The sequence below is a fragment of the Oncorhynchus mykiss genome, chromosome 5 (assembly GCF_013265735.2).
Source record: "Oncorhynchus mykiss isolate Arlee chromosome 5, USDA_OmykA_1.1, whole genome shotgun sequence".
NCBI classification, from domain to species: Eukaryota; Metazoa; Chordata; class Actinopteri; order Salmoniformes; family Salmonidae; genus Oncorhynchus; species Oncorhynchus mykiss.
Window position 1 is genome coordinate 76,271,507 of NC_048569.1, and position 15,823 is coordinate 76,287,329.

Here is a 15,823-nt window from a genome sequence, read left to right on the forward strand (position 1 = left end):
CCATCCTTCCATCCATCTTCTGAATGGCAGTTGATTTTGTTTGCAGATTTAGACCTATTGTAATTATTTCTGTTGTTAAGAGCACTGATTTGACTCGGATTGCTGTGAGAAAAAGATTATGCTACACTAGCCCTGGAAGATAAATGCATCAGTCACACTGCCATCTCGAGTGCTGCTGGGGTCACTCACCAACACTCAAGGCACAGCTCAATTGGTTCCAAAGCGCTTGTGTCATTTGAATGGCTGAGTTGTTCAGTAAACAGAACAGGAAAAGCGTTACCCGGGCTCCACTATCCTCCTCGTCTTGCCTCTTAACATACTAAACGTTTTGCTGGGGAAACTGAAGGACAGGCATGGGAGCTGAAAAGAACATGCTGTTTTTTCTCTGTATTGATATAGTTGTTTGTGTTAGAGTTTGTGATGTATTCGTTGATACTATCACTTGCTTTTTATGGTGACTGCATGCCATATAACATTGACATTACCTAATACAGTGCATTCGGAAAGTATTCAGACCCCATGACTTTTTCCACCTTTTGTTATGTTAAATTGAATAGTTTTTTCCCCTCATCAATTTACACACAAAAGACACCATAATGACAAAGCAAAAAAACGTTTTAAGAAATGTTCTCAAATGTATAAAAAAATGAGGAAATGTTACTTTTACATAAGTATTCAGACCCTTTACTCAGAACTTTGTTGAAGCACCTTCGGTAGTGATTACAGCCTAGAATTTTCTTGGGTATGACGCTATAAGCTGAATTTGGGGAGTTTCTCCCATTCTTCGCTGCAGATCCTCTCAAGCTCTGTCAGGTTGGATGGGGAGCGTCATGGCACAGCTTTTTTCAGGTCTCTCCAGCGATGTTAAATCGGATTCAAGATGGGGCTCTGGCTGGGCCACTCAAGAACACTCAGAGACTTGTCCCAAAGCCACTCCTGCATTGTCTTGGCTGTGTGCTTAGGGTAATTTCCTGTTGGAAGTTGAACCCTCACCCCAGTTTCAGGTCCTGAGCACTCTCAAGCAGGTTTTCATCAAAGATCTCTTTCCCTTGATCCTGACCAGTCTCCCAGTCCCTTCTGCTGAAAAACATCCCCACAGCATGATGCTGCCACGCTTGGCATTCAGGCCAAAGAGTTCAATCTTGGTTTCATCAGTCCTTTAGGTGCCTTCTGTCAAATTCCAAGCGGTCTATCATGTGCATTTTTCTGTGGAGTGGCTTCCATCTGACAACTCTACCATAAAGGCCTGATTGGTGGAGTGCTGCAGAGATGATTGTCCTTTAGGAAAGTTCTCCCATCTCCACAGAGGAACTCTGGAGCTCTGTCAGAGTGACCATCTCACTCACCTCCCTGACCAAGGCCCTTCTCCCCCGTTTGCTCAGTTTGGCAGGGCTGTCAGCACTAGGAAGAGTCTTGGTGGTTCCAAATTTCTTCCATTTAAAAATGATGGAGGCCACTGGGTTCTTGGGAACTTTTAATGCTGCAGACAATTTTGGTACCCTTCTACACAATCTTGTTTCGGAGCTCTACAGACAATTCCTCTGACCTTATGGCTTGGTTTTTGCTCTGACATGCACTGTCAACTGTGGGGCCTTATAAAAACAATTGCATTTACTACCGGTGGATCAAGTTGTAGAAACATCTCAAGGACGATCAATGGAAACAGGATGCACCTGAGTCTCATAGCAAAAGGTCTGAATACTTATGTTAATAAGGTATTTCTGTTTTTTATATTTTAACGTTTTCATAATGCCGTATTGTGTGTAGATTGATGAGGAAAACATTTAATGTTATCCATTTTAGAATAGGGCTGTGACGTAACAAAATGTGGAACAAGTAAAGTGGTCTGAATACTTTCCGATTGCATTGTAAGTTAATGATTTGTTTTCCTTCCCATTAGACTGCTGTACACTCTTATAAAAAAAGGTGGTATCTAGAAACGCAGAGGGTTCTTCGTCTATCCCCATAAAATAAACCTTTGAAGAACCATTTTCGGTTGCAGGTACAAGAATCCTTTTGGTTCCAGATAGAAGCCTTTTTGTCAAGGGGTGCGTAACTGGTGGCATGGAAGTCAAACGCAGTAGAGCAGAACTTGGTAAATGGCCGAAGCCGTTTAATGCACATAACTCCCGGCTTACAAAAATCACACAAAACCTGTCTCGCACCAGTCACAAAAGGTACACGTACTTACAATGAACAATTCCCGACAACGACATGGGGGAAACAGAGGGAACATATACAACATGTAATTAGGGAATTGAAACCAGGTGAGTGAGTCAATCAGACAAAACAAATGGAACATGAAAAATGGATCGGCGATGGCTAGAAGACCGGTGACATCGACTGCCGAACACCGCCAGAACAAGGAGAGGAACCGACTTCGGTAGAAGTTGTGACACTTTTGAGTTTCATGTAGAACCCTGTTTAGAAAGGGTTCTACTTGCAACCGAAAAGGGTTATCCTATTGGCACAACCAATTTGTAACCCTTTTTCTAAGGGTGTAGAGATCAGGGGCACGACATGGTGGAGTGAAAGATAACAAACACGATCTTATGACAATAGGAGCTGAGGACATTATCAACATTCAATGGACCACAGTATTCACTTGTTGGGGAAAGTCTGTCAAATACATTTGATTCTGTAACCTGGAAAAGGCTACAGTACAGTACTAACAAAACGAATAACGCAGTAAGTTATGTGTCTGACCCATTTGTCAATTCTACCTGGAGACTTCAGTCACTTCAAAGAATTTAGAAAATGACTTCAAAGAATATTGGAGATACCAGGTACATTTTTTGACTCACCAGCTGAGGCTGCATCCTAAATTACTATGTTCATACATCCTGTAATGAGTACATGCCACAGTAAAACACTGTCTAATACAAGATGCATTGAAAACCTGGCCTGAAGATCCCCAAAGCAATTCTATTGTGCATAAAATGTCTCTGGGTAGGCCTGGGCTGATTAGGTTTCTGTCTGCATCGCAAACACTCACTCAACACACCAGGAAGAATGATAGCTTCAGACTCAATCGTCCTTTCCTCCATACAAGACCTTCAAGCCCATTGTCCATGCACTGCTTTCAAGATCAAACAACTTCCATATACAGTATATAGTATGTTTGTAATGCATTCTAATGAACTGAGGAGGGGAATGTGGACAGCTGAATGTCCCTCAACCAGTCTCTCTTTAATTTCTATGTTATCTAACCTTTCTTTGAAATTCAGGAGAAGGAATATTCGGGAAAGACCTCACAAAACAACATGCCCATGTATATCTCTTCAGCCATAAGTCAGAGTTAAATAGCAGCTTGGAGCATTCTCTATCTCACTCTCTCTCTCTGTCCTTTTCTCTCCCTCTCTCCCTTTGTTCATTTAAAAAGTGGTTTGCTGGGTGCGCTCTAGGGATAGAATGCTAATGTGGTGGTTCCAGTAACTCTTGGTTACAGCCTAGCATATCTAACAGCATACCTTTGAACAGGTGTTGAGCCTCCTGTGGGAATACCTTTGCTTGATGGCATCAGGAGAAATAACCCTGGAATATTCCTATTCATAGGAAAAGCATGTTCTTTTTACTTTGTTTTCTTTGTGTTTCCTTTCATTTTCTTACATTGTCTGTAAATGTAGAGATCAACAAGAACAGTTTGGGTGCTAGGGTTTTGGTGATGAAGAATTATAGGCTATGTATTTGTTACTGCGAAACGTTGCTACTGCAGAACTCTTTTGTAAGAGGCTTGGGTGTGCATGTGGTATAATTCTTTCTGGTACTGAAAACATGCTGCTCTCCCCTCACTGTGGTTTGATTTTGAAAGGCACTTTGTTCTGGGTCCCAAGACACTGTTCCCCCACAGGCAGAAACAACTCTGAGGGAAAAATTATGAGTTTCCCACTTAGAAGTTATTATTATTACTTCTCTTGTCTGAAACTCTATATTAATGTTGGAGTTTAGCTGTTTCTCACAGCATCGTCAAGATATGAAGCTATGTTATTTGTTGTTCTCCTCACAGCTGGGGGTTTTGTGTTCACAGCCTGAGTGGCTGAGGAATGGAGTTTGCTAAACCGACACCTGAACTAATGTAATTTTAAAATGCATCATCCTTGGAAATAAAAATCAGGATTGAATTGAGTTTATACAATCCACAGGCGGATATCGACATCTCAGTAATAAATTGGTTCTGATCTAGTCTCGTTTGGTCAGGGTGAAGGGAAGGGGGGACAAAATGCCAGAGGAGCCTCCTAAGTGTAATTATTGATCTCTGCAGAACCTGTTGTTCTTCCAGGTAATAAAGCAGACTATTGATTTATCGGCCAACAGCGGTTACCTTTTTCTTGTGTTTGCTATTCCCAATATACTGCCCGGTCCCCAGGAGGGGAAAGTTTTGTCGGAAACCTGGGATCTTACTTCCTGTGTCACAGTACAATGGTTGCCACGCAGCCTACCCATTAAAACTGAGTTGAGTATCGACCAGGGTGCAGTGTTTTCTTTACACTTTGTGTTTGTTAGGAACACAGGAAGCTCAGTTGTTGTCTCAGATCTGTGCTTTGATTTTCTGATAGTGACCCTCCACTTTTTTCAAAAAAGCAGACAGAGCAGCACCATTCATTATCGCTCTCTTTGAACTTCCATAAACCCTTATAGTCTGATAAATGACTTAGTTGTATAATGTTGTCACGACATGCCCTTTTTGGGTGAGATTCATAGCTCTCTCTCTCTCTCTCTCTCTCTCTCTCTCTCCCACCACAGGTTTATGACGGTCAAAACTACCTAAAACTCTTTACCCCACTCGGCCAAATTGAAAGTTGAGAATCGCTTTGTTACCACAGAAAAAGACTGCAGTAGGGTAACATCAAAAGGTTGAATCGTTGAAGAGCATTTCTATATTCCAAGCAGTTGGAGTGGTCTGTGGACACTTAAGGAAAAGTAATGTTGAGTTTGTTTCATTTGGTGACCTCATGAAGGACAGGAGACACACATTACTGTTTCCTTTTTTGTGTACACTTCTCAATTATGGGTTTGCATCTGAATGTTGTACAAAATAAATTATTGAGTATAGGAATACTTTTGAAAAGATGAAATGTGATGTTAGCCTTCTAAATGAGAGTATGGGTTTTCATATAAAGTTTTAACTAGTCAGTGACCACACCCCGTGAGCACAGACATTTACATTGGCATCATGGAACGCCCCCTTTTCTACTAAAAGTATAAAACCCACTTGCGACAACATTTACATTAGACCAAAACACACCTGGTGATGCTGGTGTGTGAAGTGGTTCAAACTACAACTTTAGTTTGGTAAACGCGTCCGATCTAAGAACATTTCCGAATGGTACTCTGACGTAGCCATTATATCAACCTACAACTACGACATACTTTGATCTCTGGTGGACAAACCAGAGGCTTTCGGTCGACTTACTATTATCCAGCACACGGACCGGTGATCACAGAGATGGACAACAAAGGCATAGACTCGTAAATATGTCAATTGCTATTCATTTTCGAATGAGCGGCTGTTCATGTTCAAAATATTAGCATTTATATGACTGTAGTTATGAACTGTATTACAGTGGGTCCACTCTGAGTTTCCCGCTCTTAAACTGTCCCCAACCCTTTCCTTTGTCTACCAAGCCGTCATATTGGTTTCGTCCACTATGGGCTTTTTATTTGTATCATGTTAGTAACCAATGTATGACCTATTGTGTGTGTGTTTATGTAATTCTGTGATTGATTAGTTAGTAAATAAATAATTAAGCCAATTTGTATATCGCTGATTCATGATTTGATGCTCGGGTTCGTGCAGATATCCAAGGGTTTGCAACGTTCAGAAATGAGACTAATGAGGTAACTATACATTACTAGAAGACTGTAATCAATAAGATGATAAAATGCCTGAAGAGTTAAATTAGGGAAATTTAAATTATAAACTTGGTGCCACATCTTCCTAGTTAATTACTATTCTGTGATTCATTTAATTACAGAATAATTAATAATACACAAAGATAATTGATTCGATATACAGTGCCTTGCGAAAGTATTCGGCCCCCTTGAACTTTGCGACCTTTTGCCAAATTTCAGGCTTCAAACATAAAGATATAAAACTGTATTTTTTTGTGAAGAATCAACAACAAGTGGGACACAATCATGAAGTGGAACAACATTTATTGGATATTTCAAACTTTTTTAACAAATCAAAAACTGAAAAATTGGGCGTGCAAAATTATTCAGCCCCCTTAAATTAATACTTTGTAGCGCCACCTTTTGCTGCGATTACAGCTGTAAGTCGCTTGGGGTATGTCTCTATCAGTTTTGCACATCGAGAGACTGACATTTTTTCCCATTCCTCCTTGCAAAACAGCTCAAGCTCAGTGAGGTTGGATGGAGAGCATTTGTGAACAGCAGTTTTCAGTTCTTTCCACAGATTCTCGATTGGATTCAGGTCTGGACTTTGACTTGGCCATTCTAACACCTGGATATGTTTATTTTTGAACCATTCCATTGTAGATTTTGCTTTATGTTTTGGATCATTGTCTTGTTGGAAGACAAATCTCCGTCCCAGTCTCAGGTCTTTTGCAGACTCCATCAGGTTTTCTTCCAGAATGGTCCTGTATTTGGCTCCATCCATCTTCCCATCAATTTTAACCATCTTCCCTGTCCCTGCTGAAGAAAAGCAGGCCCAAACCATGATGCTGCCACCACCATGTTTGACAGTGGGGATGGTGTGTTCAGCTGTGTTGCTTTTACGCCAAACATAACGTTTTGCATTGTTGCCAAAAAGTTCAATTTTGGTTTCATCTGACCAGAGCACCTTCTTCCACATGTTTGGTGTGTCTCCCAGGTGGCTTGTGGCAAACTTTAAACAACACTTTTTATGGATATCTTTAAGAAATGGCTTTCTTCTTGCCACTCTTCCATAAAGGCCAGATTTGTGCATTATACGACTGATTGTTGTCCTATGGACAGAGTCTCCCACCTCAGCTGTAGATCTCTGCAGTTCATCCAGAGTGATCATGGGCCTCTTGGCTGCATCTCTGATCAGTCCTCTTCTCTTCTCCAGTCTTCTCCTTGAAAGTTTAGAGGGACGGCCAGGTCTTGGTGGATTTGCAGTGGTCTGATACTCCTTCCATTTCAATATTATCGCTTGCACAGTGCTCCTTGGGATGTTTAAAGCTTGGGAAATCTTTTTGTATCCAAATCCGGCTTTAAACTTCTTCACAACAGTATCTCGGACCTGCGTGGTGTGTTCCTTGTTCTTCATGATGCTCTCTGCACTTTTGACGGACCTCTAAGACTATCACAGTGCAGGTGCATTTATACGGAGACTTGATTACACACAGGTGGATTGTATTTATCATCATTGGTCATTTAGGTCAACATTGGATCATTCAGAGATCCTCACTGAACTTCTGGAGAGAGTTTGCTGCACTGAAAGTAAAGGGGCTGAATAATTTTGCACGCCCAATTTTTCAGTTTTTGATTTGTTAAAAAAGTTTGAAATATCCAATAAATGTCGTTCCACTTCATGATTGTGTCCCACTTGTTGTTGATTCTTCACAAAAAAATACAGTTTTATATCTTTATGTTTGAAGCCTGAAATGTGGCAAAAGGTTGCAAAGTTCAAGGGGGCCGAATACTTTCGCAAGGCACTCTATATAACAGTCTTCACATCTAATGAATATGTATCCAACATGCTGTAATGAGGAATGCAACAAGGTTGGTCAGTGTAGCAATTGCTAGCAATTGTAAGCAATTGACCGGGATTGACTTATCTCTATGCCATCAGACTGTTAAACAGTCACCACTGGCCGGCCTCCCCCCATTACAATGTGCGAAACCTTAAACACAGTCACTAGCCAGCTACCACCAGGTACTCTACTCTGCACCATAGAGACGGCTTCCCTATGTCCGTTGAACACCAGTCACTTTAATAATGTTTACCTACTGTTTTACCCACTTTACATGTACGGTACCAGTCGAATGTTTGGACACACCTACTCAAGGGATTTATTTTTTTTTATTACTATTTTCAACATTGGAGAATAATAGTGAAGACATTACAATTCTGAAATAACACATATGGAATCATGTAGTAGCCATAAAAGTGTTAAACAAATCCAAATATATTTTATTTCAAGATTGTTCAAAGTAGCCACCCTTTGCCTTGATGACAGCTTTGCACACTCTTGGCATTCTCTCAATCAGCTTCATGTGGTAGTCACCTGGACTGCATTTCAAATAACAAATGTGCCTTGTTAAAAGTACATTTTGGGGAATTTCTTTCTTTCTTAATGTGTTTGAGCCAATCAGTTGTGTTGTGACAAGGTAGGGGTGGTATACAGAAGATAGCCATGTTTGGTAAAAGACCAAGTCCATATTATGGAAAGAACAACTCAAATAACCAAAGAGAAATGACAGTCCATCATGACTTGACATGAAGGTCAGTCAATCCGGAAAATGTCAAGAACTTGAAACTTGAAACTTGAAAGAACTTGAAACTTGAAAGTTTCTTCAAGTGCAGTCACAAAAACCATCAACCACTATGATGAAACTGGCGCTCATGAGGACCACTACTGGACAGGAAGACCCAGAGTTAAGTTGCTGCAGAGGATAAGTTCATTAGAGTTAACTGGACCTCAGATTGCAGCCCAAATAAATAAATGATTCACAGAGTTCAAATAACAGACACATCTCAACATCAATTGTTCAGTGGAGACTGCGTGAATCAGGCCTTCATGGTCAAATTGCTACAAAGAAACCACTACTAAAGGACACCAATAAGAATAAGAGACTTGCTTGGGCCAAGAAACATGAGAAATGGACATTAGACCAGTGGAAATCTGTCCTCTGTTATGATGCGTCCAAATTTTAGATTTTTGGTTCCAACCGCCCTGTTTTTGCGAGATGCAGAGTAGGTGAACGTATGATCGCCGCATGTGTGGTTCCCACCGTGAAGCATGGAGGAGGAGGTGTGATGGTGTGGGGGTGCTTTGCTGGTGACAGTGAATTCAAGGCACACTTATTTAGCATGGCCACCACAGCATTTTGCAGCGATTCGCCATTGTGCTTACAGTGACAATTTTTCTTTTTCAAGAGGACAATGACCCAACACACCTCCAGACTGTGTAAGGACTATTTGACCAAGAAGGACAGTGATGGAGTGCTGCGTCAGATGACCTGGCCTCCACAATTACCTGACCTCAATCGAAATTATATAGTTTGGGATGAGCTGGAAAGCAGAGTGAATGAAACGCAGCCAACAAGTGCTCAGCATATGTGGGAACTCCTTCAAGACTGTTGGAAAAACATTCCAGGTGAAGCTGGTTGAGAGAATGCCAAGATTGTGCAAGGCTGTCATCAAGGCAAAGGTTGGCTACTTGAATTATCTAAAATCTAGAATATATTTGATTTGTTTAATACTTTTCTGGTTACTACGTGATTCCATATGTATTATTTCATCGTTTTGATGTCTTCACGATTATTCTACAATGGTCACACCTACTCATTCAAGGGTTTACAATCTATTGACTGGTACTGTATTCTAGTCATGGTCCTTCCTATATTACTACTGCTATACACACTTTTCTATTCACCAACTCTACATATCCACTGAGTATCCAAAATATTACAAACACCTGTTCTTTCCATGACATAGACTGACCAGGTGAATCCAGAGGAAAGCTATGATCCCTTATTGATACTTGTTAAATCTACATTAAGCAGTGTAGAGGATGGGGAAGAGACAGCTTAAATAAAACACTTCTAAGCCTTGAGAAAATTGAGACATGGTTTATGTGCCATTCAGAGGGTGAATGGACAACATATTTAAGTGCCTTTGGAAGGTTATCGTTATAGGTGCCAGGCTAGGCGCACCAGTTTGTGTGAAGAACTGCAATGCTGCTGGGTTTTTCACACTAAACATTTTCCTGTTTGTATCAATAATAGTCCACCACCCAAAGGACATCCAGCAAACTTGACACAACTGTAGGGAACATTGGAGTCAACATGGGCCAGCATCCTTGTTGAACGCTTTCGACATCTTGTAGAGTCCATGGCTCGACGAATTGAGGCTGTGTTGAGGGCATAACGGGGCAGTGAAACTCAATATTAGGAAGATGTTCCTAATGTTTATATACTCAGTGTTTATTTATATTCCGTACTCTGGTTTCCTGCAATTCTGTCCATTTTGCCATGTGGTTTTGTACTGTGTATTTAAATACTGTATTCGCGACATAGCGCATTCTAATATTTCTACTACTGTTCATAGCATTTTAGTTGTACTGTTCATACACACAGCATATTTATTTATATACTAGATTCCTGACATAGTTCACTCTAATATAACTACTGCTGTAAATATCATTCTTAGTATATCTTGTGTATATTCATCCGGTGTACAGTGCATTCGGAAAGTATTCAGACCCCTTGACTTTTTCCACATTTTGTTACGTTGCAGCCTTACACTAAAAATTATTCAATTAATGTTTGACTCATCACTCTACACACAATACCCAATAATAGCAAAGTGAAAACAGGTTTTTAGACATTTTGGCAAATTTATATAAACAAAAATACCTTATTTACATAAGTATTCAGACCCTTTGCTAATAGACTATACATTGAGCTCAGGTGCATCCTGTTTTCAATTGATCATCCTTGAGATGTTTCTACAACTTGATTGGCGTTCACCTGTGGTAAATTCAATTGATTGTATATGATTTGGGAAGGCACATAAGGTCCCACAGTGGACAGTGGAAATCAGTTCAAAAACCTAACCATGATTTCAATGGAATTATCCGTAGAGCCCCGAGACAGGATTGTGTCAAGGCACAGATCTATGGAAGGGAACCAAAACATTTCTGCAGCATTGAATGTCCCCAAGAACACAGTGGCCTCCATCATTCTTAAACGGAAGAAGTTTGGAACCACCAAGACTCTTCATCGAGCTGGCCTGCCCGGCCAAACCTAGCAATCGGAGGAGAAGAGCCCTGGTCAAGGAGGTGACCAAGAACCCGATGGTCACTCTGACAGAGCTCCAGAGTTGGGAGAACCTTCCAGAAGGACAACCATCTTTGCAGCACTGCACCAATCAGGCCATTATGGTAGAGTGACCAGATTGAAGCCATTCCTCCATAAAAGGCCCATGACAGCGTGCTTGGAGTTTGCCAAAAGGCACCTCAGAGCATGAGAAATTAGATTCTCTGGTCTGATGAAACCAAGATTGAACTCTTTGGCCTGAATGCCAAGTGTCACATCTTGAGGAAACCTGGCTCCATCCCTACGGTGAAGTATGGTTGTGGCAGCATCACGCTGTGGGGATATTTTTCAGGAGACTAGTCAGGGGGAAAGATGAACTTAGCAAAGTACAGAGAGATCCTTGTTGAAAAACTGCTCCAGAGCGCTAAGGACCTCAGATTGGGGGTGAAGGTTCACTTTCCAACAGGACGACAACCCTAAGCACACAGCCAAGACAATGCAGGAGTGGCTTCTGTACAAGTCTCTGAATATCCTTGAGTGGCCCAGCTAGAGGCCGGACTTGAACCCAATCGAACATCTCTTGAGAGACCTGATGACCGATGCTCCCCATCCAACCTGACAGAGCTTGAGAGGATCTGCAGAGAAGAATTGGAGATACTCCCCAAATTCAGGTGTGCCAAAGCTTGCAGCATCATCCCCAAGAAGACTCAAGACTCTAATCCCTACCAAAGGGGCGCTATTTCATTTTTGGATAAAAAACGTTCCCGTTTTAAGCGCGATATTTTGTCACGAAAAGATGCTCGACTATGCATATTTTGGAAAGAAAACACTCTGAAGTTTCAGAATCTGCAAAGATTTTGTCTGTAAGTGCCCCAGAACTCATTCTACAGGCGAAACCAAGATGATGCATCAACCAGGAATTAGCAGAATTTCTGAAGCTCTGTTTTCCATTGTCTCCTTATATGGCTGTGATTGCGCAAGGAATGAGCCTACACTTTCTGTCGTTCGCCCAAGGTCTTAGCAGCATTGTGACGTATTTGTAGGCATATCATTGGAAGATTGACCATAAGAGACTACATTTTCCAAGTGTCCGCCTGGTGTCCTGCGTGGAATTCGGTGCGCAATTGCCAGCTGCTCGTACTTTTCCATTTGATATAGGGGAGAAACCATGTGTCCAAGAACGATGTATCAATGAAGAGATATGTGAAAAACACCTTGATGATTGATTCTAAACAACGTTTGCCATGTTTTCAGTCGATGTTATGGAGTTAATTTGGAAAAAAGTTTGCGTTTTGAGGACTGAATTTTCAGATTTTTTTTGGTAGCCAAATGTGATGTATAAAACGGAGCTATTTCTAATACACAAAGAATCTTTTTGGAAAAACTGAGCATCTGCTATCTAACTGAGAGTATCCTCATTGAAAAAATCAGAAGTTCTTCAAAGGTAAATGATTTTATTTGAAGGCTTTTATGTTTTTGTTGAAATGTTGCGTGCTGGATGCTAACGCTAATGCTAACGCTAAATGCTAACGCTAGCTAGCTACTTTTACACAAATGATTGTTTTCCTATGGTTGAGAAGCGTATTTTGAAAATCTGAGATGACAGTGTTGTTTACAAAAGGCTAAGCTTGAGAGATGGCATATTTATTTAATTTCATTTGCGATTTTCATGAATAGTTAACGTTGTGTTATGCTAATGAGCTTGCTGATAGATTTACACAATCCTGGATACAGGGTTTTTTTCATAGCTAAACGTGACGCAGAAAACGGAGCGATTTGTCCTAAACAAATAATCTTTCAGGAAAAACTGAACATTTGCTATCTGAGAGTCTCCTCATTGAAAACATCTGAAGTTCTTCAAAGGTAAATTATTTTATTTGAATGCTTTTCTGTTTTTTTGTGTAAATGTTGCCAGCTGAATGCTAATGCTAAATGCTACGTTAGCCATCAATACTGTTAAACAAATGCTTGTTTTGCAATGGTTGAGAAGCATATTTTGAAAATCTGAGATGACAGTGTTGTTAACAAAAGGCTAAGCTTGAGAGCTAGCATATTTATTTCATTTCATTTGCGATTTTCATGAATAGTTAACGTTACGTTATGGTAATGAGCTTGAGTCTGTATTCACGATCCCGGATCCGGGATGGGGAGATCAGAAAGGTTAAACAAAGTACTGAGTAAAGGGTTCTGAATACTCATGTAAATATGATTATTCAGTTTTTTATTTTCAATACATTTGCAAAAAGTTCAATAAAACTGATTTTTGCTTTGTCATTATGGGGTATTGTGTGTAGATTGATGAGGATTATATATTATTTATCCATTTTAGAATAAGTAACATAACAAAATGTGGAAAAAGTAAAGTGGTCTGAATACTTTACGAATGCACGGTATATACACATACACTACATTTCAAAAGTTTGGGGTCACTTAGAAATGTCCTTGTTTTTGAAAGAAACGCACATGTCTTGTACATGAAAATAACATCAAATTGATCAGAAACACAGTGTAGACATTGTTAATGTTGTAAATTACTATTGTAGCTGGAAACTGCAGATTTTTTATGTAATATCTACATACCGTAGGTGGACAGAGATCCATTATCAGCAACCATCACTCCTGTGTTCCATTGGCACATGTTTATAATTTTAAAAGGCTAATTGATCATTAGAAAACCCTTTTGCAATTTTGTTAGTACAGCTAAAAACTGTTGTTCTGATTAAAGGAACAATAAAACTGGCCTTCATTAAACTGTTTTTCTGATTAAAGAAGCAATAAAACTGGCCTTCTTAAATAGCTTCTACTATTTAATGAAGCTGCCGGTTGAGGACTTGTAGGCATCTGTTTCTCAAACTAGACACTCTAATGTACTTGTCCTCTTGCTCAATTGTGCACCGGGGCCTCCCACTCCTCTTTCTATTCTGTCTAGAGACAGTGTGCACTGTTCTGTGAAGGGAATACTACTCAGCATTATACAAGATCTTCAATTTCTTGTAAATTTTTCACATGGAATAGCCCTTATTTCTCAGAACAAGAACAGACTAACGAGTTTCAGAAGAGGGGTCTTTATTTCTGGCCATTTTCAGCCTGTAATCGAACCCACAAATGCTGATGCTCCAGACACTCAACTTGTCTAAAGAAGGTTAGTTTTATTGCTTCTTTAATGAGGACAACAGTTTTCAGCTTTGCTAACATAATTGCAAAAGGGTTTTCTAATGATCAATTGGCCTTTTAAAATAATAAACTTATCATTCTCTAACACAATGTGCCATTGTAACACAGGAGTGATGGTTGTCGATATTGGACCTCGTTGCCGTTTCCAGCTACGACAGTCATTTACAACATTAACAATGTCTACACTGTATTTCTGATTAATTTGATGTTATTTTAAATGTACAAAAAAAAAAAATGCTTTTCTTTCAAAGACGTTTCTAAGTGACCCAAACTTTTGAACGGTAGTGTACATTGCATTTGGATTACTGTTACAGTGCAATTTGCATTGATTCTTTACGACATTAGATTCGTTACGACATTTGTTGATTTCTTGATGTGTTTAAAACATTTTATTTGTGTACTTGTTTGACATTTTACTGCATTGTTAGGAGCTAGTAATATACGCATTTCGCTGCACTCACTATAACATCTGCTAAACTGTGTACGTGACCAATAGACTTTGATTTGATATGATTGTGTCTGTGACATTGTAACGTCTTTCTTTTACATTTATAATAATATCATAATTATCTGTTTGAGAATAATTAAGAGTGTGTTCATAAATTCACTCTGTCAATCTACTCCGATCTCAGAGCCCTCGTCTGAGTGTGCCAGAGCGCGTAATAACGGAGAACCCTCAACACCCATTGAATATGGCCGTTGTCAGTGAACACCTGCAAAAAAGTGTAATTAAATTGATGCCAGCAGCACAGTTACAGTCGCCAACAATCTGGATAACATGAAAACAGCCTAACCAGCTCTGCTAGGGCAAGTGAATTGGTCAGAGTGAAACTTATCATTCTCTAACACAATGTGCCATTGTAACACAGGAGTGATGGTTGTCGATATTGGACCTCGTTGCCGTTTCCAGCTACGACAGTCATTTACAACATTAACAATGTCTACACTGTATTTCTGATTAATTTGATGTTATTTTAAATGTACAAAAAAAAAAAATGCTTTTCTTTCAAAGACGTTTCTAAGTGACCCAAACTTTTGAACGGTAGTGTACATTGCATTTGGATTACTGTTACAGTGCAATTTGCATTGATTCTTTACGACATTAGATTCGTTACGACATTTGTTGATTTCTTGATGTGTTTAAAACATTTTATTTGTGTACTTGTTTGACATTTTACTGCATTGTTAGGAGCTAGTAATATACGCATTTCGCTGCACTCACTATAACATCTGCTAAACTGTGTACGTGACCAATAGACTTTGATTTGATATGATTGTGTCTGTGACATTGTAACGTCTTTCTTTTACATTTATAATAATATCATAATTATCTGTTTGAGAATAATTAAGAGTGTGTTCATAAATTCACTCTGTCAATCTACTCCGATCTCAGAGCCCTCGTCTGAGTGTGCCAGAGCGCGTAATAACGGAGAACCCTCAACACCCATTGAATATGGCCGTTGTCAGTGAACACCTGCAAAAAAGTGTAATTAAATTGATGCCAGCAGCACAGTTACAGTCGCCAACAATCTGGATAACATGAAAACAGCCTAACCAGCTCTGCTAGGGCAAGTGAATTGGTCAGAGTGAGGTGTTCTCTCATTTGTGTCTGGAAGTAGCTAGCAAGCTAGCAACGTTAGCCAGATAGCTTGGGTGCTTGACTGACATTTGTGAGGTCAGA